The sequence below is a fragment of the Rhamphochromis longiceps genome, linkage group LG22, assembly GCF_057381845.1.
Source record: "Rhamphochromis longiceps isolate RC_006_pf linkage group LG22, R_longiceps_female_GT1.1, whole genome shotgun sequence".
Classification (NCBI taxonomy): Eukaryota; Metazoa; Chordata; class Actinopteri; order Cichliformes; family Cichlidae; genus Rhamphochromis; species Rhamphochromis longiceps.
The window spans coordinates 3337328-3365188 of NC_140577.1; the positions used below are offsets into that span (position 1 = coordinate 3337328).

The window sequence follows — 27861 nt, forward strand, 5'->3', positions numbered from 1 at the left end:
TTTCAATTATAATAATTTTTCAACATTTTCAGATTAAAATGTAGATCATAAAACAGCTTTGAGACTAGAAATTATGAAGAGCACACAGATAATCTATGGTTGACATGACCTCAACATCTTATAGAGAAATATTTAATATGTGGATTAAAAAATATATTTAACCATTTTCACTGCACATTACACTTGATGTGTTCTGTTGACGTTTTTTCTTTTGGTCTGGTTTTACAAATATTACAAAATCTTTATTTTTAATGTGCATTTATTAAACTCACAGAGTCAAAGAACATGTTTCCTCGTTACATTTTTATTCTTTTAAGAGTTTGAAATATCAGCTTTACAACAGACACCAAAGGATGAAACTAGAGGAGATTGTTGCTCTGATTGTTGTCATTATGAGATGGAAATATGACTGTTTAATGAGTTTATTTTTTAAATCTGCAAACACAAAGAAACAAAGAGACAGAAGAAAATCAACATCAAAGACTCAGTGATTGACATCAGGACTGGGAACACTGGTCTCTCCTCAGTATCTCTGAGATCGGAGTCTGGGAGCCCTGGGTGGCCTCACAGGTCACAGAGCCCACCTTCCCCCACTGGTCTGCAGTGAGCGTCAGGGTGCTGCTCCAGCTGTAGAGGCCGTCATTCTGCAGCACTCCAGGAGTCCTGCTCTCCTCCCCTCTGATGCTGCTGCTGCCACTGCTGTCGCTCGTCTTCCAGGACAGACTCCAGTCTGAGGGGAAGCCCTTGTTGGCCACACACATGAGCGTGGCCTTCCCCTGCTCCAGCTCCTTGTTGGAGGGACCCAGCACCTTCAGGGCGGGGCGGGCATCACCTAGGAAACACCAATCAGCTTAGAGGACACGAACCACAATTTGAATTTCTCCGTTAAGAAGTTTCTGTCAGGTGTTTTTTCTGCTCCACCAGTCATTCACTCACACATTGTTTCACTTCCCTTTCAGAAACCTCTCATGCATATCAGCACAGAGAGAATCATCACACAGTTTGAGCTGAAATATGTTCAAACTACACTGGAAATAAAAGAAGCAGATGTGGAAACATTTACAGCAGAAGTTTGGCTTTAAAATGATTAGAAGTCTAAATCATGGACGACTGAAGAAATGAGTGGACACAAGCACAGAGCAGCTACTCATTCATATAGATTTGAAATGTTATTGAACAGCTCACATGATTTCAAACTAAATCTGAAACATCTGACACGATAAAAACATCAGAAAGCAAACTTTAACTCATCCAAACAGCAGCTGATGTGGTGGAAATTTACAAACTAATCATAAGATGATGAAGTTTACTCTTGTCTACATTTTACTGTGACAGAAATGTAGATTAAACAAGAGAAACTCGCAGAGCTCATCTGAATTAGTCCAGTAAAAAGGACAAACATCAAAAACTCAATTATTTTAAATAAAAAAAATACTTTTGTCTCATCTAAGCAGCCTAACAAGTAGTTATTAAATAAATTGATACAATATTTAATAATAAACACAGTTTAATTAACTTACTTCCAACATCCAGTCTGGTTCCTCCACCAAAAGTCCACCACAGTGATACAAACTCATTGAGGCGCCATACAAAAACCTCTGACTGTAGAGAGACACGGCTCTCTGACTCTGTCAGACTGAACTAAACCTACAAGCCCTCAAAATACAACTTTATCATCAGAACCAGAAATAATAATTAATAATATGAAACATCCCAGATTTTCATTGGAAATTGTCCTGAGTGTCTGAATATTCAATTCCAAAGCTGACTTTGTTTCTTAGGACAAAATTTATGAAGAAAATAATTAATCAGTTACACAAAAAGTTTCCTAGCCTTTCATATTAAATGAAATTAAAGAAAAGAAAATTAAATTAAAGAGAAAAAGGACATAGAAGTAACTTTGTTTTTGACTTACTTCCAACATCCAGTCTGGTTCCTCCACCAAACGTGTACCACAGTGATACAAACTCATTGAGGCGCCGTACAAAAACCTCTGACTGTAGAGAGACACGGCTCTCTGACTCTGAGACAAACAAACTCAACAAAATCATTCACTGTTTGTATCATTTAATAATATTATAATAGTGTAATTAAAACAAATAAAGCCCATTACAACAATATTTAAAGAATCTGATTTCAAAATGTAGATTTTACAGCTTTCACATGTGAAAACATCTCTTGAAACCTGGCACTTATTTTTTCACAGCTCTAAACACTGAAACTAATTCTCAGCCTAAAACGCTTCAAAAACACTTCAGATTCATGTAGTTATGTTTTGAATTTCACAAAAATATTAAGTTCTGGAAAGTGTACCAGCATTTTTTTCTATAATTTTTTTTTAATTTCTGAAGGAACATGTCCATTGTTAAGACGCTGCCTACACATACAGGGTTTATTTAATGAGTTTTTATTTCTATTTTGGAATTCTGTCTACAAATAATGGTGTTTTAGGAAGTTTTGAAAATCCCTTCCAGGTAGAGAAGACTGTGCTCTGTGCTGTTCTCACTGTGAAGGCTTCTAACTGGTAAACATTACCATTCAATTCGGGTTTTATCACCATGTGTTGCTTTGGTTCACTTTTGACATGTTTCACACACACACACACGTTTTCAAACGACTTCACTGACATTTATTCGCGAACACTTAAATGAACTCCAGTAAATGTTTCCCCATCACTGCTTTTCTCAGTTGCTTTGGTGAAAGTCTTACATCAGGAACGTCATTCTCACCACTCTTAATGCAGCTCTCCAAATATGTAAGGCCTTTTTCACCACACAGACTCATCTATGCAAAAGACACTTCATAAAACACTTTCACCGTCGTTTTAAGACATCAAAACAGGTTTTTTTGTTTTGTTATTTTTCTCAAAACCTCACCTACTTTGGAAAGAGTACTGCAAAAAATGTAGGCCTAATGTCACAAGGGGCCAAAGGCCTGTACGCAACTGGACTCAAGTGCTGGACCACATGTGGAGACGGTTGAGTTTGCTTCACACAAATCTTTATTTGGCACAAAAACACAGAGTTATACTTGAAGTGGGATTCCTGACAAGAAAACGTAGCGTGGTGGCCTAAGGTGGCGTGGTGATCAAGAGGGAGAGAGGAAAAGGGGGTTAGTGGGTTCACAGACTTCTCCAGGTGTGCTTGAATTTTAAAGAGGAGAGCTGTAGCACATGAAGAACGAGGTAAGTACATAGACTTGGGCAAAGGAGCACGAAGCATGGTAGCCTGTTACTACTGTGGGTAAGTTGGCAAACTAGCAGTGAAGAGACGGCAACGCTGGTCTTAAATATCCTGAGTAGGTTGCTCCAGATTGGCTCCATGTGAGGAGATGACGGCTCTGCCCAGGGGCAGACACAGGAGAACATGGACTTAGTGGAAATTTACCAGCAGCTCACCCGGACTGTGACAGCTAATGAGAAGTTTAAAACTGTTTTCAGAAACAAAAATCAAGTCTGATGGTTTTTTGTATTTTTTTAACCTTACAAAACTGATGAAATGGAGAAAAGCAAAATAATACTCATTATTATTGTGTCATGTGTCAGGAAAAGAAAATGTATACAATCTGAGACCACAGCACCAACTACTGTATAGTCCAGTAAAGTCATACTGCACATGTTTATTAGGTTATTAAGTACACCTGTTAAACTGCTTGTTAATCCAAATATCAGCCAATCACATATCAGCAGCTCATAGCATTTACACATGTAGACATGTTGGACACAGCCTGCTGAGGATTAATTCAAACATCATTAAGAAAGATAATTAACAGTGTCATGGTTGTTGATGCCAGACAGGCTGATCTGCTGGGATTTCTTTACACAGCCATTTGTAGGGTTGATGGGAACGGTCTGAAAAATGTTGATGTCAAAGGCCAGAGGAGAACGGCCTGAAAGTTTTGAGTTTAAAGGACGGCAACAGTAACTCAATCAACCACTCGATACAAACAAGACGCAGAAGAGCATCTCTGCAAGCACAACATGCGACCTTGAAGCAGATGGGCTACAGCAGGAGAAGACTGCACTGCAGGGCCTGTCACCTAAGAACAGAAAACTGAGGTTATATTTCACATGGAGTGACCAAACTTGTAAGAACAAAAAAACAAAAACACGGTGCTCCAATGGCCTCCACAGTCACCAGATCTCAGTTAAAGACAGCATTTTTGGGATGTGCTTAAAAGGGGTGTCCAGCTGGCAAATCTGCAGCAACTATATGTTATACTTGTTGAATCTATGCTACAAAGCATTCAGGCAGCTCAGAAGGCAAAAGGGGGTCCAGCCCGGTACTAGCAAGGTGTACCTAATAAAGTGGTTAATGAGTGCATATAGTATATGTTTCTGTGTAATTACAGTAGCAGTGCCATGGCATGGACGTGTGACACAAGACTGAGATTATGCATTTCCAAATGTTTCAACTTAAACGTCTTCTGAGAACATGTGTCCATATGTGATTATAATTGAAGAGCAATTTCACTGCTTTGAAGTCATTTGAGTGGAAACACTAATGCAGTGTTGGACAGTATTCAGCAAAGTGACAGATCTGGAGTTCTGTCTGACAAAACTGTTTCAAAGAGTTGTGAGATTCAAGTGGATCAACAAAGTAACAAATCCCTTTATTAGTGTAGAAACAACAGCAGTGTGTATGTGTGTATAAAAACAATGAGAAAGGCTAATTTGATTGGGGAAAAGCATCACTGATTTGAAACTGCAGCAAACTGACAGAAACTGTAACATATGTTTGAGGTGGATGGTACTGGAGGAAATCATGTTGTATCATGTTGTTTGAACCATATTTAATTTTGGATCACAGCCATCTTAATGGTCTCCTATAGCAACATTTTAAAATTTACATTGTCATCAGAAACTTTAATAATCAACAACATCGCAAACAAAACCAATAAAATGTTACGCTTAATTAAAAAATGTGTTTCCAATAAGTCAAACAGCATGTCTCACTCAATAGTACTTTACATACAGTGAGTATAACTGCATTCATACAAATAATATGTGATATTACATTCTTTCCAAATACCAGCACAGTGGCACAAGTGGTTTAGAAAACACTTTCTCCACAAAGTCTATTGTATTCCCACTGTGAAGCTTTCAGTTAGGTCACATGATCTTCACCAGCAAGTAGAATTTACTCCAAAAAGTTACTTGATTCAATGTAACTGTACAAATGTAAGTGTGACCCACCACTGCACACCATCATAAAGTCACTGACTAAATGCTTTCCATGAAATATTTAATACTACAAACATGAACGAAGGAATTCAGAAAAAATATGAATTTCTTACTTCTCTACATCTTAGCAAAGAGCAACTGTTAAATGAACTTATTTCAAATATAATCAGTTAGTAGTTCTTCAGAACCCATCAGGATCTGCGTGGCGTACAGAATGTTGTAAAAACATGTAGTGAAGTCCAGACCTTTACTTTTTCACATTGTGCCTTTAAACTTGTTCAGATGATTTCCATAGAGAGGCACGTTGCATCAGCAGCACCATGCTCCAGTGCTCTGGGAGAGTTTATAGTCCTGAGAGTTGAACACTGGATGACTGACAGCTGTCCTTCATCACAACAGAAGCCACAGAAATCCTCCTCATCAAAAACATGACTTTGATCTGCGTCCTCATCTGGACTCTCCTCTGCTGCTGCTTCACAGGTAAAGTCCAGAGAATCAAACTCCTCTCCTCTATCAACATCTGTCCCTCTGAAATGAAGCCCACAAAACCATGAAGCTGCTTTATGTTTTTGTCTCTGTGTCCTCAGAGTCCAGAGGACAATATACAGTGACTCAGCCTGGAGCAGTGAGCTCTGCTGTGGGAGGAACTGTGAGCATCAAGTGTAGGACCAGTCAGAATGTTTATAGCTCCAACTGTTTAGCCTGGTACCAACAGAAAGATGGAGGAGTTCCTAAACGTCTCATTAAGTATGCTAGCAGTCGAGAATCAGGGATTCCAGCTCGTTTTACAGGCAGTGGATCAAACTCTGACTTCACTCTGACCATCAGTGGAGTCCAGGCTGAAGATGCAGCAGTTTATTACTGTCAGAGTTTTCACTATCCTAACAGTCAGCATGTGTTCACACAGTGAAAAACAGTCGTACAAAAACCTCCCTCAGTCAGACTGAACAGAAACTGAAGTGACTGCTGCAGCTGGAAGATACTGCAGAGACTGATACAGTTCACTGAGGACACACACACACACACACACACACACACACACACACACACACACACACACACGCACACACACACACGTGCACACACACACGTGCACACACACACGTGCACACATTTGATTTCAATCTAAAAATAGTTTCTTTCTCGTTTTCCTTTACATTTAACTAAAAATAAGTCAGATGTTCCAAAGTCGAACAGTTATTGAAAAAACGCTTCATCATGACCTTTGACCTCAGTTTCATACTACAGCCGCCGTAATATAATCTATGATTTGTTAAATTTGAACAATTATCAGTAAAATAAGATCTTCCTGTTAACATATACAAAATACAATCATTAAATATCATACAGCTCGACATAAAAACTACATTTTATTTTAAATAATCTAAACATAAATTTGCGGCTCAAAAACAGAAGTCATGAGTTGCTTTCATGATTAAATCACATGTGACCATAACTACATATACATAACATCCAAATCATATGCAGTGACATATTTGTCACATGTATACAACCCTTACTCTGAGATTCAAAGTTCATCCTGCACTTTAGACTTTCAGATGAAACAACCTCACCTCGAGTTACAGTCAGTACCTGTTGAGGAGCTTTCAGTGACAACACACGATCAGATAGAAGCGTCCATTTATTATTGACATGTATGTGCTAAAAATAGCTTTTGTCCAGATTCACTGAGAAGTTTGTATCCCAATCTTTAAACACATGAAGGATCAAGCGCTAACACTTCTAATTTTAGCAGCCACACCACCACATGTAAACTGCTGCGTCCATCTGGATTTTGACGTGACCGACACAATGCATTATGGGACTGTTGTTCACGCAAATCTGAGTTTATAATGGAAAAAGGAGCCAGAGGTTGGTTTGGTGTTTTAAAGTTAAAATTTGGAGATTAGCTGCTCTGCTGCAAAATGATGCAGTCGCTCATCTGACCGAACAGAAGCATTTTATGTAGGGTGACCAACCGTCCTCTTTTCCTCGGACATGTCCACTTTTCACGTTCTGTCCGGGGCGTCCGAGGGGATTTTCGAGATTGATGAATATGTCCGGGTTTTCCTGTAGTCCGACAGAGGACCCATGTGTGAGACGTCATCCCCGAACTGCTGTTTTGTGAGGGCTTGTTCTGCGCTCACAGACGGGACTGACAGCGCGCAGCAACGCGTCTAATGATGTTTAAAAGATCCCTAAGCGCATACCGAGCATTTACCCGGTTAGCCGATGGCACTTCGTTCTCACACTGCAGGCCTACTTGTTGTTCCTAGAGTATTTAAAAGTAGAATGGGAGGCAGAGCCTTCAGTTTTCAGGCCCCTCTTCTGTGGAACCAGCTTCCAGTTTGGATTCGGGAGACAGACACTATCTCTACTTTCAAGATTAGGCTTCAAACTTTCCTTTTTCCTTAAGCATATAGTTAGTGCTGGACCAGCTGACCCTTAGTTATGCTGCAATAGACGTAGGCTGCCGGGGATTCCCATGATGCATTGAGGTTTTCCTTTCCAGTCACCTTTCTCACTCAGTATGTGTTAATAGACCTCTCTGCATTGAATCATATCTGTTATTAATCTCTGTCTCTCTTCCACAGCATGTCTTTCATCCTGTTTTCCCTCTCTCACCCCAACCGGTCGCAGCAGATGGCCTGAGGGTTCAGCTTTTTTTTTTATGTGTGTATATGGATTCACTAAAATTATTTAAATGTGTTTTGAACAATCATCATCAGATCAACCAAACTCCCTGTTGGAGTCAGTCAGATCATTTCCATAGAGAGGCACTTTGCATCAGCAGCACCATGCTCCAGTGCTCTGGGAGAGTTTATAGTCCTGAGAGTTGAACACTGGATGACTGACAGCTGTCCTTCATCACAACAGAAGCCACAGAAATCCTCCTCATCAAAAACATGACTTTGATCTGCGTCCTCATCTGGACTCTCCTCTGCTGCTGCTTCACAGGTAAAGTCCAGAGAATCAAACTCCTCTCCTCTATCAACATCTGTCCCTCTGAAATGAAGCCCACAAAACCATGAAGCTGCTTTATGTTTTTGTCTCTGTGTCCTCAGAGTCCAGAGGACAGATCACAGTGACTCAGCCTGGAGCAGTGAGCTCTGCTGTGGGAGGAACTGTGAGCATCAAGTGTACGACCAGTCAGGATGTTTATGGCAACAACAATTTGGCCTGGTACCAACAGGCAGATGGAAACCCCCACAAACGTCTCATTTACTTTGCTAGCACTCGAGCATCAGGGATTCCAGCTCGTTTTACAGGCAGTGGATCAAACTCTGACTTCACTCTGACCATCAGTGGAGTCCAGCCTGAAGATGCAGCAGTTTATTACTGTCTGAGTTTTCACTATCCTAACAGTCAGTATGTGTTCACACAGTGAAAAACAGTCGTACAAAAACCTCCCTCAGTCAGACTGAACAGAAACTGAAGTGACTGCTGCAGCTGGAAGATACTGCAGAGACTGATACAGTTCACTTAGGACACACACACACACACACACACACACACACACACACACACACACACACACACACACACACACACACAAACACCTACACACACACACACACACACACACACACACACACACACACACACACACACACTTGCTTCCAATCTAAAAATCGTTTCTTTTTCTCTTTTCCCTAAAAATTAAGTAAAAATCAGTCAACATGTTCAACAAGTCGAATAGTTATAGAGAAAACTCATTGTGACCTTTGACCTCCATTCCATACTAGAACCACCATAATATCATCTATGATTTGTTAAATTTTTAACAGTTATCAGTAAAATAAGACCTTCATGTTAAAATATATGAAAATAAAATCAATAAATATCATACAGCTCAAGATAAAAAAATAAAGTTTAATTCAAATAATCTAAACATAAATTTGAGGCTCAAAAACAAACACTCTGTTTACACAGTGAAAATCTGTCGTACAAAAACCTCTCAGCTGAAGAGGAACTGATCTGAAGCAACAGCTGCAGAACAAACTAAAAGACTGGGAGGAACGATTACTTTAATATTTACTGTGGAAGTTCATTTGTGTGCACTCACAGTTTAACATTCATAAACTTATTGAATACGTTGTTAGTAACATGAAAAAGAAATGAAGTGGTGTCCCTGAATAAAAAGATAAATGTTTAATGAGTCACAGAATACGGACACAACACTGGCTCCAGATGTTTAACACATTAACATTATTTTTAGATGACTGATGTTCTCTGCAGCCCATCAGTCTGACTCATTCTTAGTTTCTACATTTATAACAATAAGTTCAGATGAAAAGACGTAGCTGGAAGGTCCACAAAGAAAAAAATGTTGTTTTTGCTCATTAAAGATTTTTATATTAATCCAAGTTGTAAAATATAACAAGCTGTCATTAGAAATACAAATACTGTTGTCAGTGTTTCTGCACTGATGAGCAGCTCTTTTCTATTTGTAAGCTGTTAAATATTAAACTGATGCTTCTGTGGAGCTCAGCTGCAGTCCTTCATCACACAAATCCAGAAAATCATTGTAGTCACATCACAACTAGTGTCTATAATATTCTGATATTCTGCTGATTAACAAATCAAGCAGGCTGTTATAACAGTGTTTGTAGGGGATGTGTTCAGTGAAGATTTAGCCTCATTTGGATATTTCCAGCACAAACGAATCACTGTTACTGTTGTAAAAACCTAAAGTTATTTAGTCAGTTTCCAAAGTATTAATGTAGACAGAACAAAGAAGTAAAAAGTTTCTCTTTAAAATAATATCTTACTAATGCTTAAAAGTGTGACATTAATATAAAGTCGTACAAAAATCTGAAACCACTGAAAATAAGATGTGATCATCCTCCTGACAGACCGTGGTCTTTTTCTTGTGTTAAGAGGTTTAGTGAAGTGAGTTTCTCTCATTTTGCTGTGAACACTAGAAGAGATTAACTTCTATATAAGTTGATTAAAGCAGACCTGTAGTCTCTCATCTGCCTGCATTCCTGTGTTTGTTCTGTTAGTCTGTTCTTAACATCATGTCCACTGTCGAGCTCAATTCTGTCGTCATTATTTGAGTCCAGTTATTGTCTCGCTGCCTTCTGTGAGTTACTCAGCCTCTGTTTTGTGTGCTTTAACTCTCAGACTCCTGATCTCCACCTCATCCTGACAATTAGAGATCCTCAGCTAAGTCTCCACCTGCTTCACCTCTGCCACCACCAGCTTCTAGACTCTTCTCTGCTTTGGTGCTTCATCAGAGTTTCACTGCCAAATAGTTCATTAATCAAACTTCAGTAAATCTTCACTTGAACTTGATTTAAATGATCTCTGTTTAATCATACAGATGACACCCTGCTCTTTAATTTACTTATTAGGTTTTAGATCAGATTAAAATGTAGATCATAAAACAGCTTTGAGACTAGAAATTATGAAGAGCACACAGATAATCTATGGTTGACATGACCTCAACATCTTATAGAGAAATATTTAATATGTGGATTAAAAATATATATTTAACCATTTTCACTGCACATTACACTTGATGTGTCTGTTTACATTTTTATTTTGGTCTGGTTTTATAAATATTACAAAATCTTAATTTTTTAATGTGCATTTATTAAACTCACAGAGTCAAAGAACATGTTTTCTTGGTACGTTTTTATTCTTTTAAGAGTTTGAAATATCAGCTTTACAACAGACACAAAAGGATGAAACTAGAGGAGATTGTTGCTCTGATTGTTGTCATTATGAGATGGAAACATGACTGTTTGATGCTTTTTTAAAAATCTGCAAAGAAGAAGACTCAAAGAGACAGAAGAAAAACAGCATGAAAGACTCAGTGATTGACATCAGGACTGGGAACACTGGTCTCTCCTCAGTATCTCTGAGACCAGAGACTGGGAGCCCTGGGTGGCCTCACAGGTCACAGAGCCCACCTTCCCCCACTGGTCTGCAGTGAGCGTCAGGGTGCTGCTCCAGCTGTAGAGGCCGTCATTCTGCAGCACTCCAGGAGTCCTGCTCTCCTCCCCTCTGATGCTGCTGCTGCCACTGCTGTCGCTCGTCTTCCAGGACAGACTCCAGTCTGAGGGGAAGCCCTTGTTGGCCACACACATGAGCGTGGCCTTCCCCTGCTCCAGCTCCTTGTTGGAGGGACCCAGCACCTTCAGGGCGGGGCGGGTATCACCTAGGAAACACCAATCAGCTTAGAGGACAGGAACCACAATTTGATTTTCTCCGTTAAGAAGTTTCTGTCAGGTGTTTTTTCTGCTCCACCAGTCATTCACTCACACATTGTTTCACTTCCCTTTAAGAAACCTCTCATGCATATCAGCACAGAGAGAATCATCACACAGTTTGAGCTGAAATATGTTCAAACTACACTGGAAATAAAAGAAGCAGATGTGGAAACATTTACAGCAGAAGTTTGGCTTTAAAATGATTAGAAGTCTAAATCATGGACGACTGAAGACATTAGTGGACACAAGCACAGAGCAGCTACTCATTCATATAGATTTGAAATGTTATTGAACAGCTCACATGATTTCAAACTAAATCTGAAACATCTGACACGATAAAAACATCAGAAAGCAAACTTTAACTCATCCAAACAGCAGCTGATGTGGTGGAAATTTACAAACTAATCATAAGATGATAAAGTTTACTCTTGTCTACATATATTTTACTGTGACAGAAATGTAGATTAAACAAGAGAAACTCGCAGAGCTCATCTGAATTAGTCCAGTAAAAAGGACAAACATCAAAAACTCAATTATTTTAATAAAAAAAATAGTTTTCTCTCATCTAAGCAGCCTAACAAGTAGTTATAACATAAAATGATACAATATTTAATAATAAACACAGTTTAATTAACTTACTTCCAACATCCAGTCTGGTTCCTCCACCAAAAGTCCACCACAGTGATACAAACTCATTGAGGCGCCGTACAAAAACCTCTGACTGTAGAGAGACACGGCTCTCTGACTCTAACAGACTAAATTAAAACTAAAAGCTCTCAAGACTTAACCAGATGTATGTATATGTAAAATATCCTCAATTCCACTCTGATGTTTTATATCATTTGTTAATATTCATTTTAACATTTATTCTGAAGCTAACTTTGTTTCTTCATGAAAATTTATGTAAAAATTATTTTACCGAGTTTTTTTCTGGCACACTGAACAGAAAAGTCAAGATAATTACAAGAAAGAAATCTGTTAAAGTAAAAGCAGTTTAAGTTTGACTTACTTCCAACATCCAGTCTGGTTCCTCCACCAAAAGTCCACCACAGTGATACAAACTCATTGAGGCGCCGTACAAAAACCTCTGACTGTAGAGAGACACGGCTCTCTGACTCTGAGACAAACAAACTCAACAAAATCATTCACTGTTTGTATCATTTAATAATATTATAATAGTGTAATTAAAGCAAATAAAGCCCATTACAACAATATTTAAAGAATCTGATTTCAAAATGTAGATTTTACAGCTTTCACATGTGAAAACATCTCTTGAAACCTGGCACTTAATTTTTTCACAGCTCTAAACACTGAAACTAATTCTCAGCCTAAAACGCTTCAAAAACACTTCAGATTCATGTAGTTATGTTTTGAATTTCACAAAAATATTAAGTTCTGGAAAGTGTACCAGCATTTTTTTCTATAATATTTTTTTTTAATTTCCAAAGGAACATGTCCATTGTTAAGACGCTGCCTACACATACAGGGTTTATTTAATGAGTTTTTATTTCTATTTTGGAATTCTGTCTACAAATAATGGTGTTTTAGGAAGCTTTGAAAATTCCTTCCAGGTAGAGAAGACTGTGCTCTGTGCTGTTCTCACTGTGAAGGCTTCTAACTGGTAAACATTACCATTCAATTCGGGTTTTATCACCATGTGTTGCTTTGGTTTACTTTTGACATGTTTCACACACACACACACGTTTTCAAACGACTTCACTGACATTTATTCGTGAACAGTTAAATGAACTCCAGTAAATGTTTCCCCATCACTGCTTTTCTCAGTTGCTTTGGTGAAAGTCTTACATCAGGAACGTCATTCTCACCACTCTTAATGCAGCTCTCAAAATATGTAAGGCCTTTTTCACCACACAGACTCATCTATGCAAAAGACACTTCATAAAACACTTTCACCATCATTTTAAGACATCAAAACAGGTTTTTTTTGTTTTGTTATTTTTCTCAAAACCTCACCTACTTTGGAAAGAGTACTGCAAAAAATGTAGGCCTAATGTCACAAGGGGCCAAAGGCCTGTACGAAACTGGACTCAAGTGCTGGACCACATGTGGAGACGGTTGAGTTTGCTTCACACAAATCTTTATTTGGCACAAAAACACAGAGTTATACTTGACGTGGGATTCCTGACAAGAAAACGTAGCATGGTGGCCTAAGGCATAGCTGGACTGGCCATCGGGCATACCGGGCATTTGCCCGGTGGGCTGCTGGTGATTTTTTGTTTTTATGGGCCGATGGATTTTTTTTTTTTTTTTTTTTTAGGAAGGGTATATATATATAATGAAAGGTGTTGGATTGGCCAGTTGGTCATGATCGACTCTGGGCTGGACCAATTACAGCCGAGGAGGCCGGATGCACCCTCCCCCTTGTTTGGCAATCATGTGATTTTCGCGCATTGCATGCCGGGAACTCGTGGCAAAACAATCCAAGTACCGCATCAAATGCAAGCATTTGCAGCACCGCAAAACGTTCATTCTCCGGTTCCAATACCTTCTTGTATTCCCAAAAAAAGGAATGTACAAAAACAAAAGGGGAACAATGCCGGTCCGTACAAAGACAGACTTGATGAAAAGCCAAAGAAAAGATACGAGGAAAAAATCAAAGGACTGAAAGGGTCAGACCCTTACGAGCACACAGAGTGGACAAAAGACTTTAGCGTGCTGCCCAACTTTCACCACGCTCAGATTTATAATTATACGGTTCTTGGAGTGAGTGCATACACTCATGAAGTTTTTAGTAACTTCAGGTCACTGCAACAAGCCCAGGTACAGTTTACCGACGGATGGGTACAGGACCTTGAAATGCACCGTGTAGAACGAAAGACCATCGTCTGAACAAAGGTAAGTTTACCAGTCTCACAAATCGTCTTCATAAATACACATTCGTTAACCGTTTATTAATATAAGCTTTGAGCTCAACGGTAATTAATTAGTAGTGGAAATAATCTCTGGTAGCATCACAGAAATGTAGCAGTGACAATAATATTGTATGCTGTAATCGCACTGGACAATTAGTGATACAAAACAACTGTTTTATCCTGTGAATAAAAGTATATGTTTTTGTCAGTGTACCATAATAACAGAAGCGAAACGCAATATTGTGTCAGGATAATTCACTATTTATGCACAATAAACAAAGGAGCATAGCGCGACAATTTCTGTTCAGCGCCAGATTTGCTTGTAACCTATATCACCAATTATGTTAAGAAAAATGACGCATTAACTACTACAAAACTCTGACCTTTGTGGGAAAGCTTGGAGCAGACTAACATGTGAGCTGGAGTGTTCTGGGACGTTATATTTGGTGTATCCAGACCATCCGTCGGCTCTTACTTCGGAAACATGGCTTAAAAAATTTCTCTTCAACGACATAATCCGATTAAAAAAACGATCTCTTTACCCGTCGGCTTCCCGTGGCTGTCATGCGACCGGCTATTGCAGTTAATAATACAACAGCTTCTTGGCATTTTTTTGGGTTTCTTTTTATCGCTGTGTAACTGAGTTCAATTGAAAGCCTGCGTGCGCTAGTACCGATTGCCACAAGTTCCCAGAATCCTTTGCGGTTTTACCCCTGAATGACGTCACATTTTAAATCTTTATCCTGGTGGGCCGGTCTCTACGGTAAACGGTAAACGGCCTGTATTTATATAGCGCTTTACTAGTCCCTAAGGACCCAAAGCGCTTTACATATCCAGTCATCCACCCATTCACACACACATTCACACACTGGTGATGGCAAGCTACATTGTAGCCACAGCCACCCTGGGGCGCACTGACAGAGGCGCCCCAGGGTGTCAAAATGCCCGGGCCGATTTTTTTGTCCCAGTCCAGCCTTGGCCTAAGGTGGCGTGGTGATCAAGAGGGAGAGAGGAAAAGGGGGTTAGTGGGTTCTCAGACTTCTCCAGGTGTGATTGAATTTTAAAGAGGAGTATGGCTTATGTTGCAGGTGGAGTTGGCGGTACTTTGAGGGGAGTAGGTGAAGGTCCATGATAGGTTTGTAGCTTGAACCCATCCGCTGGAATGTTGAAGACAATATAATTACACAGCAAAGCAAGACACAAGTAGGCAAAGTTCTTCATGTTTCTCGCGCACGGGAGAGACCGGACAAACGCCGTTCCTTCGCTTGACCCCAGTTGCTCTCTCCGTTCTCCCGTACCACTGTTCTGTTATTGAGGTTACATGAATATGCATAGGTTCATTAACATATGACGTCTACATACACACAAAGAGTACTTTGCCTGTGTATGTGTATGTGTGTGTGTATGTGTGTGTGTGTGTGTGTGTGTGTGTGTGTGTGTGTGTGTGTGAGAGAGAGAGAGATCTGTGTGTGTGAGAGATCTGTGTGAGGTCAAGATGTGACCCTGTGAAGACTCCCCAAAGCTGGTGCCAGGACGTCTAGCGGGTCCATCTAAACAAAAGGCTCTTACACTCAAACAGATATACGTGTGTTTGCTATATCATATATCAGCAAGAGAAGATACGACCTCTCCTAGGAGGTGTGTGATCTATGCCAGAACACTCTGTAGAGGAGTGAACGCACTCCCCTCTTCATGCTACACAGAGTTGTTACAGACCTCCTAGGATGAGACATTCGGTTCAAATGATTATATACTGCTAAGCATATATGAGTAAATATTTCTAAGCATAAATGACAATCAACAATACAAAACCTAACAGTCCAGGTGAGCTGAACAAAGTTAAGATGAGCTGACCTGAGCTCCAAGGGATCCTGTGAGAAGCAGTGGGAAGAGGGCAGCAGGTGTGATATTGAAATCCTGGCCAAGTGCATAGACTTGGGCAAGGAGCATGAAGCATGGTAGCCTGTTACCACCGAGGGTAAGTTGACAAACTAGCAGTGAAGAGACGGCAACGCTGGTCTTAAATATCCTGAGTAGGTTGATCCAGATTGGCTCCATGTGAGGAGATGACGGCTCTGCCCAGGGGCAGACACAGGAGAACATGGTGGAAATTTACCAGCAGCTCACCCGGACTGTGACAGCTAATGAGAAGTTTAAAACTGTTTTTCAGAAACAAAAATCTAATCTGATACATATATATATATATATATATATAAAACAAAAAAAAAACACCCAGCACGCCCCTGCGGGCGGTTTATCCTTCAAGCTCGGGTCCTCTACCAGAGGCCTGGGAGCTTGAGGGTCCTGCGCAGTATCTTAGCTGTTCCCAGGACTGCGCTCTTCTGGACAGAGATCTCCGATGTTGTTCCTGGGATCTGCTGGAGCCACTCGCCTAGCTTGGGAGTCACCGCACCTAGTGCTCCGATCACCACGGGGACCACTGTTACCTTCACCCTCCACATCCTCTCGAGCTCTTCTCTGAGCCCTTGGTATTTCTCCAGCTTCTCGTGTTCCTTCTTCCTGATATTGCTGTCATTCGGAACCGCTACATCGATCACTACGGCCGTCTTCTTCTGTTTGTCTACCACCACTATGTCCGGTTGGTTAGCCACCACCATTTTGTCCGTCTGTATCTGGAAGTCCCACAGGATCTTAGCTCGGTCATTCTCCACCACCCTTGGGGGCATCTCCCATTTTGACCTTGGGACTTCCAGGTTATACTCGGCACAGATGTTCCTGTACACTATGCCGGCCACTTGGTTATGGCGTTCCATGTATGCCTTGCCTGCTAGCATCTTGCACCCTGCTGTTATGTGCTGGATTGTCTCTGGGGCATCTTTACACAGCCTGCACCTGGGGTCTTGCCTGGTGTGATAGACCCCAGCCTCTATGGATCTTGTGCTCAGAGCTTGTTCTTGTGCTGCCATGATTAGTGCCTCTGTGCTGTCTTTCAGTCCAGCTTTGTCCAGCCACTGGTAGGATTTCTGGATATCAGCCACCTCCTCTATCTGCCGGTGGTACATACCGTGCAGGGGCCTGTCCTTCCATGATGGTTCCTCGTCTCCCTCCTCTTTCTTGGGTTTCTGCTGCCTGAGGTATTCACTGAGCACTCGGTCAGTTGGGGCCATCTTCCTAATGTATTCTTGGATGTTCGTTGTCTCATCCTGGACTGTGGTGCTGACACTCACCAGTCCCCGGCCCCCTTCCTTCCGCTTAGCGTACAGCCTCAGGGTGCTGGATTTGGGGTGAAACCCTCCATGCATGGTAAGGAGCTTTCTTGTCTTTATGTCAGTGGCTTCTATCTCCTCCTTTGGCCAGCCTATTACCCCAGCAGGGTACCTGATCACGGGCAGGGCGTACGTGTTGATGGCCCGGATCTTGTTCTTACCATTCAGCTGACTCCTCAGGACTTGCCTGACCCTCTGCAGGTACTTGGTGGTTGCAGCTTTTCTAGCGGCCTCTTCATGGTTCCCATTCGCCTGTGGGATCCCCAAGTACTTGTAACTGTCCTCTATGTCTGCAATGTTGCCTTCTGGTAGTTCAATCCCCTCAGTTCTGACTACCTTCCCTCTCTTTGTTACCATCCGACTACACTTCTCCAGTCCGAACGACATTCCAATGTCATTGCTGTATAGCCTGGTAGTGTGGATCAGTGAATCGATGTCTCGTTCACTCTTGGCATACAGCTTGATGTCATCCATGTACAGGAGGTGGCTGACAACTGCTCCGTTCTGTAGTCGGTATCCGTAGCCAGTCTTGTTAATGATCTCACTGAGGGGGTTCAGGCCTATGCAGAACAGCATATATATATATATATATATATATATATATATTAGGGGTGCAACGATACACAAAATTCACGGTTCGGTTCGGTTCGATACTTTGGTGTCACGGTTCGATATTTTTTCGATACAAAAAATGTTCATGCATTTTTAATTTGTCATTTATTAAAATTATAAATATATATTTTAACTCAAAAGTACAGTTTTTAAATGTAACCCTAACCCTTGTGCGTGTTTTTTATTTTGACAGCGAATGCGCACCTGCGGACCACTTATGTGCAGCCCTGGTTATTTAGCTCATCATATTGCAGCCACAGAAATTCTTTTGTCCATGAAACCATAAAGCTGCACTTTCTTTTTGCCTTATAGTCTGATTTGTCATAACTTCTCCGTTTTGTGGTAAGCTTTTCTTTGGCTGTCACTTCTTCACCCTGACCTGTCTTATTTGGCTCAGCAGAACTAAAATATATATCCTGCTGCTTTTACACGCGCACTCACATAAGCTCAGCGATTCTCTGCGCGATCAACCTCTCACATGTTTAAGCTTGCTGCGGGAGATTTCACTTGTCATGTTTGCATAGTAAGCTAACGATTAATAAGACGATGTCAGAGGAATTGGTGCACAAATTATCATCACTCACAGATCAGTGCTGTCGCTCTCTATACACAGTTCGCACGATTGCAAAGTGAAAGCAAAAAAACAAGCGCAAATTCAAACGCGACTTCAATATGTCACATATTGACAGTGGCTCACCGATGCCAATGACATAATTACCCAGCTACATTTCTGAAAGAATGCAAAAGCATTGACATATATTTTTCCTACAATAGCCCGACGGGCAGGGAAGAGAAAGATTTTGGTAGCCCGACTGAAAAAAATCGCTAGCTCCAGGACGTCGGGCTAGCGATATTGCGAGCCCTGTATCTGATTGAGGAATCACTCATCTTTGGAAAAGAGAGTTTATTACAGAGAAATGGCTCTTTCCAAAATAAAAGCTATACTATCCGCTTCTTCTGGGCTATATTCTCAGCAGCATAAGGAGAATCATGTGCTAACAGCTGTCTAAATGACTCGGCTAAAGTTAGTAGCATGCTTGCTTTTTTTTGTCTGCTTCCACTTGTCTTTGCACTAGGATGATGTCGGCGTAAATGTGCAGTCATATTCGTTGTGTTCCCACTAGTGCTTTCAGGTTAATCTCGTTGAAATGACCTTAACGCCACAACACGGCAAATCTCCGTTAACGAGCTACCGCCGATCGCTCCGTGCATGGGGCTAGACGGCCAACACGTTAACGAGCTAACTGCGCTAACACACTAGTTCACACCAATGTAATTGAGCATTGCATGGCACATCCAACATACTGTTTTACTTTAGTCCATGACTCGCTTACCTTCAGGGTCATACGTCACATGAAAACCAAAATAATTCCAAACGCCAGATCTGAATGAGGTTCAATTTGCCTGTTGCAAGTAGAGCTTAACTTCTGTCTCGCTAGCTTGCCCTGCGCTCTTCCTTCTGACTATGCTGTCTGTGTTGAGCGCTCAGTGGATCTGCGCTCGACAGTGCAGCCTAGGCGGAGTAGTCGAACACAGATTCACTGAGCGCTCAACACAGACAGCATCGTCAGAAGGAAAGTTGATAAAATAAATTACAAATGTTGTATTGTTCGATACATATGCGTACCGAACCGAAAGCACTGTATCGAACGGTTCAATATCGATACGAATATCGTTGCACCCCTAATATATATATATATATATATATTTTTTTTTTTTTTTTTTTTTCTTAATTTACAAAACTGATGAAATGGAGAAAAGCAAAATAATACTCATTAAACTATATGTGTGTTCTGTTCACATCATCGACACATTCTCAGCCTGGCTGGGGGGCTTCTTTGCCCAGCCTGGAGGCTCCCGGTGCAGACGGCTCCCTGTGATAGTGTTTCCTCACCTGGCTCATGTAAAGATTGATTGATTGATTGATTGATTGATAGATTGATTGGTTGATTGATTGATTGATTGATTGATTGATTGATTGATTGATTGATTGATTGATTACTACAGTGCCGTGATCTTCCTCATGCTGTGTGTGTTTTGTTAGATTCTTCCCAGTTTAGGTTTTGTGGAGTTTTCTGTTCAGCAATAAAAGCTGCCATTTTGAGTTCAGTCCTGTTTCCAGTGAGTTTGCGTTTGGGTCCAATTCCTGCCTGGACACAGCCCGATCACGACAGTTGTGAGCTGTGAGTTGTGGATCAATGAAGTAACAAATCCCTTTATTAGTGTAGAAACAACAGCAGTGTGTATGTGTGTATAAAACAATGAGAAAGGCTAATTTAATTGGGGAAAAGCATCACTGATTTGAGAACTGCAGCAAACTGACAGAAACTGTAACATTTGTTGGAGGTGGATGGTACTGGAGGAAATCATGTTGTATCATGATGTTTGAACCATATTTAATTTTGGATCACAGCCATCTGAATGGTCTCCTATAGCAACATTTTGAAATTGACATTGTCATCAGAAACTTTAATAACCAACAACATCGCAAACAAAACCAATAAAATGTTACGCTTAACTAAAAAATGTGTTTCCAATAAGTCAAACAGCATGTCTCACTCAATAGTACTTTACATACAGTGAGTATAACTGCATTCATACTAATAATATGGATGGATATTACATTTACAAGTGGTTTAGAAAACACTTTCTCCACAAAGTCTCTTGTATTCCCACTGTGAAGCTTTCAGTTAGGTCACATGATCTTCACCAGCAAGTAGAATTTACTCCAAAAAGTTATTTGAATCAATGTAACTGTACAAATGTAAGTGTGACCCACCACTGTACATAAAGTCACTGACTAAATGCTTTCCATGAAATATTTAATACTTCAAACATGAATGAAGGAATTCAGAAAAGATATGAATTTCTTACTTCTCTACATCTTAGCAAAGAGCAACTTTTAAATGAACTTATTTCAAATATAATCAGTTAGTAGTTCTTCAGAACCCATCAGGATCTGCGTGGCGTACAGAATGTTGTAAAAACATGTAGTGAAGTCCAGACCTTTACTTTTTCACATTGTGCCTCTAAACTTGGTCAGATGATTTCCATAGAGAGGCACTTTGCATCAGCAGCACCATGCTCCAGTGCTCTGGGAGAGTTTATAGTCCTGAGAGTTGAACACTGGATGACTGACAGCTGTCCTTCATCACAACAGAAGCCACAGAAATCCTCCTCATCAAAAACATGACTTTGATCTGCGTCCTCATCTGGACTCTCCTCTGCTGCTGCTTCACAGGTAAAGTCCAGAGAATCAAACTCCTCTCCTCTATCAACATCTGTCCCTCTGAAATGAAGCCCACAAAACCATGAAGCTGCTTTATGTTTTTGTCTCTGTGTCCTCAGAGTCCAGAGGACAGATCACAGTGACTCAGCCTGGAGCAGTGAGCTCTGCTGTGGGAGGATCTGTGAGCATCAAGTGTACGACCAGTCAGGATGTTTATAACAACAACTACTTACACTGGTACCAACAGAAAGATGGAGGAGTTCCTAAACTGCTCATTAAGTATGCTAGCACTCGACAATCAGGGATTCCAGCTCGTTTTACAGGCAGTGGATCAAAGTCTGACTTCACTCTGACCATCAGTGGAGTCCAGGCTGAAGATGCAGCAGTTTATTACTGTCAGAGTGTTCATGCTATCAACAGTCAGTGGGTGTTCACACAGTGAAAAACAGTCGTACAAAAACCTCCCTCAGTCAGACTGAACAGAAACTGAAGTGACTGCTGCAGCTGGAAGATACTGCAGAGACTGATACAGTTCACTGAGGACACACACACACACACACACACACACACACACACACACACACACACACACACACACACACACACACACACATTTTCTTCCAATCTAAAAATAGTTTCTTTTTCTCTTTTCCCTAAAAATTAAGTAAAAATCAGTCAACATGTTCAACAAGTCGAATAGTTATAGAGAAAACTCATTGTGACCTTTGACCTCCATTCCATACTAGAACCACCATAATATCATCTATGATAGTGGACTTCAGCACTAAGCAGGAGAGGAACTACCAGACCCCCGTCCTCAACGAGTGCCCAGTGGAGAGAGTGGACAGCTTCAAATACCTCGGAGTTCACATCACGCAGGACCTGTCATGGTCCTGTCACATCAACACTGTGGTGAAAAAGGCCCGACAGCGTCTCTACCACCTCAGACGCTTGAGAGACTTCCAACTGCCCTCCAAGGTGCTCAGGAACTTTTACTCGTGCACCATAGAGAGCATCCTGGCGGGAAACATCTTAACCTGGTTCGGGAACAGCACCATGCAGGACAGACGAGCTCTACAGAGGGTTGTGCGGTCAGCTGAGCGCACCATCCGCTCCGAGCTCCCTGACCTGCACTCAATCTACAGCAGGCGGTGCTGGACCAAGGCCAGGAAGATCGTGAAGGACCTCAGCCATCCCAACAACAGACTGTTCTCTCTGCTGAGGTCAGGAAAGCGATTCCGCTCCCTGAAGACCAACACAGAGAGACTGAGGAGGAGCTTCTTCCCGCAGGCGATACGGTCTCTCAATCACACCACCACACAGTACTGACCCACACATATGGTTCTTACACACACACTGGACTTTCTGGACATTGTTTTTGCACAACACTGGTCACTATATTCTTCATTTCCAGTTAATACTTGTACAGCTGCTGTTATTGTGTATATATTTATTTAGATTTAGATTTCTTCATACATTCTTATATAGTTCTATATTGTGTATTGTGTATTTTGTTGTACAGTTATTTTATTTTCAACTTTAATTTATATATTTTATCTTATTCTTCCCAGTTAAATTTACCCTTCATTCTAATTTGTGTTGTACAGTTATTTCATTTTTAACCTTAATTTATATTTTATTCCTTCCTAGTTAAATTTACCCTTTTTAATTTTTCATATTTATTTCCTATCTTATTCATAGCCTTTTCCTTTTTTGTTTTCTTTAGGTCACGAGCAGTTGTCCAAGCATTTCACTACATATCGTACTGCGTATGACTGTGTACGTGACAAATAAAATTTGAATTTGAATTTGAATTTGATTTGTTAAATTTTAACAGTTATCAGTAAAATACGACCTTCATGTTAAAATATATGAAAATAAAATCAATAAATATCATACAGCTCAACATAAAAAATAAAGTTTAATTTAAATAATCTAAACATAAATTTGAGGCTCAAAAACAAACACTCTGTTTACACAGTGAAAATCTGTCGTACAAAAACCTCTCAGCTGAAGAGGAACTGATCTGAAGCAACAGCTGCAGAACAAACTAAAAGACTGGGAGGAACGATTACTTTAATATTTACTGTGGAAGTTCATTTGTGTGCACTCACAGTTTAACATTCATAAATTTATTGAATACGTTGTTAGTAACATGAAAAAAGAAATGAAGTGGTGTCCCCGAATAAAAAGATAAATGTTTAATGAGTCACAGAATACAGACACAACACTGGCTCCAGATGTTCAACACATTAACATTATTTTTAGATGACTGATGTTCTCTGCAGCCCATCAGTCTGACTCATTCTTAGTTTCTACATTTATAACAATAAGTTCAGATGAAAAGACGTAGCTGGAAGGTCCACAAAGAAAAAAAAATGTTGTTTTTGCTCATTAAAGATTTTTATATTAATCCAAGTTGTAAAATATAACAAGCTGTCATTAGAAATACAAATACTGTTGTCAGTGTTTCTGCACTGATGAGCAGCTCTTTTCTATTTGTAAGCTGTTAAATATTAAACTGATGCTTCTGTGGAGCTCAGCTGCAGTCCTTGTTATCACACAAATCCAGAAAATCATTGTAGTCACATCACAACTAGTGTCTATAATATTCTGATATTCTGCTGATTAACAAATCAAGCAGGCTGTTATAACAGTGTTTGTAGGGGATGTGTTCAGTGAAGATTTAGCCTCATTTGGATATTTCCAGCACAAACGAATCACTGTTACTGTTGTAAAAACCTAAAGTTATTTAGTCAGTTTCCAAAGTAATAATGTAGACAGAACAAAGAAGTAAAAAGTTTCTCTTTAAAATAATATCTTACTAATGCTTAAAAGTGTGACATTAATATAAAGTCGTACAAAAATCTGAAACCACTGAAAATAAGATGTGATCCTCCTGACAGACCGTGGTCTTTTTCTTGTGTTAAGAGGTTTAGTGAAGTGAGTTTCTCTCATTTTGCTGTGAACACTAGAAGAGATTAACTTCTATATAAGTTGATTAAAGCAGACCTGTAGTCTCTCATCTGCCTGCATTCCTGTGTTTGTTCTGTTAGTCTGTTCTTAACATCATGTCCACTTCAAGCTCAATTCTGTCGTCATTATTTGAGTCCAGTTGTTGTCTCGCTGCCTTCTGTGAGTTACTCAGCCTCTGTTTTGTGTGCTTTAACTCTCAGACTCCTGATCTCCACCTCATCCTGACAATTAGAGATCCTCAGCTAAGTCTCCACCTGCTTCACCTCTGCCACCACCAGCTTGTAGACTCTTCTCTGCTTTGGTGCTTCATCAGAGTTTCACTGTCAAATAGTTCATTAATCAAACATCAGTAAATCTTCACTTGAACTTGATTTAAATGATCTCTGTTTAAACATACGATGACACCCTGCTCTTTAATTTTACTTATTAGGTTTTAGATCAGATTAAAATGTAGATCATAAAACAGCTTTGAGACTAGAAATTATGAAGAGCACACAGATAATCTATGGTTGACATGACCTCAACATCTTATAGAGAAATATTTAATATGTGGATTAAAAAGTATATTTAACCATTTTCACTGCACATTACACTTGATGTGTCTGTTTACATTTTTATTTTGGTCTGGTTTTACAAATATTACAAAATCTTAATTTTTTAATGTGCATTTATTAAACTCACAGAGTCAAAGAACATGTTTTCTCGGTACGTTTTTATTCTTTTAAGAGTTTGAAATATCAGCTTTACAACAGACACAAAAGGATGAAACTAGAGGAGATTGTTGCTATGATTGTTGTCATTATGAGATGGAAACATGACTGTTTGATGCTTTTTTAAAAATCTGCAAAGAAGAAGACTCAAAGAGACAGAAGAAAAACAGCATGAAAGACTCAGTGATTGACATCAGGACTGGGAACACTGGTCTCTCCTCAGTATCTCTGAGACCAGAGACTGGGAGCCCTGGGTGGCCTCACAGGTCACAGAGCCCACCTTCCCCCACTGGTCTGCAGTGAGTGTCAGGGTGCTGCTCCAGCTGTAGAGGCCGTCATTCTGCAGCACTCCAGGAGTCCTGCTCTCCTCCCCTCTGATGCTGCTGCTGCCACTGCTGTCGCTCGTCTTCCAGGACAGACTCCAGTCTGAGGGGAAGCCCTTGTTGGCCACACACATGAGCGTGGCCTTCCCCTGCTCCAGCTCCTTGTTGGAGGGACCCAGCACCTTCAGGGCGGGGCGGGTATCACCTAGGAAACACCAATCAGCTTAGAGGACAGGAACCACAATTTGAATTTCTCCATTAAGAAGTTTCTGTCAGGTGTTTTTTCTGCTCCACCAGTCATTCACTCACACATTGTTTCACTTCCCTTTCAGAAACCTCTCATGCATATCAGCACAGAGAGAATCATCACACAGTTTGAGCTGAAATATGTTCAAACTACACTGGAAATAAAAGAAGCAGATGTGGAAACATTTACAGCAGAAGTTTGGCTTTAAAATGATTAGAAGTCTAAATCATGGATGACTGAATAAATGAGTGGACACAAGCACAGAGCAGCTACTCATTCATATAGATTCAAATGTTATTGAACAGCTCACATGATTTCAAACTAAATCTGAAACATCTGACACGATAAAAACATCAGAAAGCAAACTTTGACTCATCCAAACAGCAGCTGATGTGGTGGAAATTTACAAACTAATCATAAGATGATGAAGTTTACTCTTGTCTACATTTTACTGTGACAGAAATGTAGATTAAACAAGAGAAACTCGCAGAGCTCATCTGAATTAGTCCAGTAAAAAGGACAAACATCAAAAACTCAATTATTTTAAATAAAAAAATACTTTTGTCTCATCTAAGCAGCCTAACAAGTAGTTATTAAATAAAATGATACAATATTTAATAATAAACACAGTTTAATTAACTTACTTCCAACATCCAGTCTGGTTCCTCCACCAAACGTGTACCACAGTGATACAAACTCATTGAGGCGCCGTACAAAAACCTCTGACTGTAGAGAGACACGGCTCTCTGACTCTGAGACAAACAAACTCAACAAAATCATTCACTGTTTGTATCATTTAATAATATTATAATAGTGTAATTAAAACAAATAAAGACCATTACAACAATATTTAAAGAATCTGATTTCAAAATGTAGATTTTACAGCTTTCACATGTGAAAACATCTCTTGAAACCTGGCACTTATTTTTTCACAGCTCTAAACACTGAAACTAATTCTCAGCCTAAAACGCTTCAAAAACACTTCAGATTCATGTCGTTATGTTTTGAATTTCACAAAAATATTAAGTTCTGGAAAGTGTACCAGCATTTTTTTCTATAATATATATTTTTAATTTCCGAAGGAACATGTCCATTGTTAAGACGCTGCCTACACATACAGGGTTTTTTTAATGAGTTTTTATTTCTATTTTGGAATTCTGTCTACAAATAATGGTGTTTTAGGAAGCTTTGAAAATCCCTTCCAGGTAGAGAAGACTGTGCTCTGTGCTGTTCTCACTGTGAAGGCTTCTAACTGGTAAACATTACCATTCAATTCGGGTTTTATCACCATGTGTTGCTTTGGTTTACTTTTGACATGTTTCACACACACACACACGTTTTCAAACGACTTCACTGACATTTATTCGTGAACACTTAAATGAACTCCAGTAAATGTTTCCCCATCACTGCTTTTCTCAGTTGCTTTGGTGAAAGTCTTACATCAGGAACGTCATTCTCACCACTCTTAATGCAGCTCTCCAAATATGTAAGGCCTTTTTCACCACACAGACTCATCTATGCAAAAGACACTTCATAAAACACTTTCACCGTCGTTTTAAGACATCAAAACAGGTTTTTTTGTTTTGTTATTTTTCTCAAAACCTCACCTACTTTGGAAAGAGTACTGCAAAAAATGTAGGCCTAATGTCACAAGGGGCCAAAGGCCTGTACGAAACTGGACTCAAGTGCTGGACCACATGTGGAGACGGTTGAGTTTGCTTCACACAAATCTTTATTTGGCACAAAAACACAGAGTTATACTTGACGTGGGATTCCTGACAAGAAAACGTAGCGTGGTGGCCTAAGGTGGCGTGGTGATCAAGAGGGAGAGAGGAAAAGGGGGTTAGTGGGTTCACAGACTTCTCCAGGTGTGGTTGAATTTTAAAGAGGAGTATGGCTTATGTTGCAGGTGGAGTTGGTGGTACTTTGAGGGGAGTAGGTGAAGGTCCAGCTGAGCTGAATAGATTTAAGATGAGCTGACCTGAGCTCCAAGTGATCCTGTGAGAAGCAGTGGGAAGAGGGCAGCAGGTGTGATATTGAAATCCTTCCCAGGAGACGGAGCATGAAACTGCAGTGAGTATGGCCGAGTGCATAGACTTGGGCAAGGAGCATGAAGCATGGTAGCCTGTTAGCACCGAGGGTAAGTTGGCAAACTAGCAGTGAAGAGACGGCAACGCTGGTCTTGAATATCCTGAGTAGGTTGCTCCAGATTGGCTCCATGTGAGGAGATGACGGCTCTGCCCAGGGGCAGACACAGGAGAACA

At 40.3% G+C, this 27861-nt stretch overlaps 3 pseudogenes; all 3 read right to left on the minus strand.

Moving 5' to 3' along the window:
- Positions 1 to 497: 497 nt before the first annotated feature.
- On the minus strand, positions 498 to 2784 carry LOC146643116 (Ig kappa-b4 chain C region pseudogene; annotated as a pseudogene).
- Positions 2785 to 11013: 8229 nt separating this feature from the next.
- On the minus strand, positions 11014 to 13281 carry LOC146643117 (Ig kappa-b4 chain C region pseudogene; annotated as a pseudogene).
- Positions 13282 to 25220: 11939 nt separating this feature from the next.
- Positions 25221 to 27112, minus strand: LOC146643118 (Ig kappa-b4 chain C region pseudogene; annotated as a pseudogene).
- Positions 27113 to 27861: the final 749 nt, after the last annotated feature.